This window comes from Euphorbia lathyris, chromosome 8 (genome assembly GCF_963576675.1).
Source record: "Euphorbia lathyris chromosome 8, ddEupLath1.1, whole genome shotgun sequence".
Taxonomy (NCBI): Eukaryota; Viridiplantae; Streptophyta; class Magnoliopsida; order Malpighiales; family Euphorbiaceae; genus Euphorbia; species Euphorbia lathyris.
The window spans coordinates 48,259,367-48,260,976 of NC_088917.1; the positions used below are offsets into that span (position 1 = coordinate 48,259,367).

Below are 1,610 nucleotides of genomic sequence, written 5' to 3' on the forward strand. Positions count from 1 at the left end.
TCTAAAGATCCAAATGCACATATCCAGGAGTTTGTTACGATGTGTAATACTTTCCGATCAAATAGGGGAGTGTCCGATGATGTGATAAGGCTGAAGCTATTTCCTTTTTCTCTTAAGGATAAAGCAAAGAACTGGCTAAAGAACATACATCCAGGAACCATCGCAACCTGGCAGGACATGGCCAGTGCCTTTCTGATGAAATACTTTCGACCGAGATAGGCTATCAAACTCAGAAATGAGGTGTCCAAGTTCGTGCAAAAAGAGGATGAATCTTTAGCCGAAGCATGGGAAAGGTACAAAGAGCTGTTAAGAAGGGTACCAAATCATGGCAGCCCCATGTGGATGCAAGTACAAAATTTTTACAATGGAGTCACCAACACATACAAAATCCAGATTGAATCCATTGTGAATGGTAACCCCGAGGATCTTGAACCGCAAGCCTTGTACGACCTCATTGAGAAATTTGTAAGCACAAATTATAATTGGCACTCAGCTAGGAGTGAAGGGAAAAGAACGGCAGATGGTGACGTGGTTTCCAAGTTGACCACTCAGGTGGAACAGCTTGCCAGACAGCTCAGCAAGATTAATGTATCATCTATTCATTATGAACCACCATTCCATGATGTATGTCATTTTTGTGGAGGGCCTCACTTCAACATCAACTGCCCTGGAGTCAAGCAAGGAAAAGGTGAGCAGGAACAATGTGATTATGCTGGATACAATCAAAGGAACCCACCAAATCCATACTCCAATACATACAATCCAGCCACAAGAAATCATCCGAACCAGCAGGAGCAACCAAGATACCAGCAGCAATAAGGAGGACATTATCAGAGGCAACATCAACAACCTTATAAACAACCTGTTCCACCAAAGGAAGACGTCGAACAGGACATAAAGACCATGATGATGAAATTTATGAAGCAAACGCAGACCTCCATCAAAAATTTGGAGACACAGGTTCATCAACTTGCAGCTTCATCATTAAAAGGAAAAGGGGTGATGCCGAGCAATACCGAACCAAACCCGAAGGGGGATGTCTGATAAGGAAACCACTTCTCCTGTGTTGGCTAATAAAAGTGCTGAGTGTGCAGGTACTTCTAAAAATGCTGAGAATGAGAAGGAACAAGTTGTTCCTAACTAAGAAGGGCCAACCAGAACAGATTTGACATCTGATCAAAACCAGGAGGAGCAGGGGAAGAGGTATTATCCACCTCCTCCCTATGTACCACCTATACCTTATCCGACTAGGCTAGTAAACATGAAGCTTGAAGAGCAAAATTCAAAAGTGCTAGACACCTTGAGGAAGTTGCATATCAACATCCCCTTCGTGGAAGCACTTGCCCAGATGCCCACATATGCAAAATCTTGAAAGATATCTTGTCAAATAAGAAGAAATTGGAAAACATCTCGATGATCCAACTGAACAGGGACTGCTCTTCAATACTCCAGAACAAGCAGCAGCTTCTGAAATAGCTAAAGGATCCAGGGAATTTTTCAATTCCATGTTCTATTGGAAAATTAAACATTGAAAATGCATTATGTGACCTAGGATCAAGTATAAACCTAATACCATATTCTGTTTATGTTAAGCTAGGGCTAGGAGAACC

General features: G+C 42.1%; 1 non-coding gene across 1 annotated transcript; it reads right to left on the minus strand.

Annotated features, from left to right (window-relative positions):
- Positions 1 to 225: 225 nt before the first annotated feature.
- On the minus strand, positions 226 to 332 carry LOC136204432 (small nucleolar RNA R71). The gene has a single exon (XR_010675273.1). It is a non-coding gene; the product is annotated as a small nucleolar RNA R71 (small nucleolar RNA).
- Positions 333 to 1,610: the final 1,278 nt, after the last annotated feature.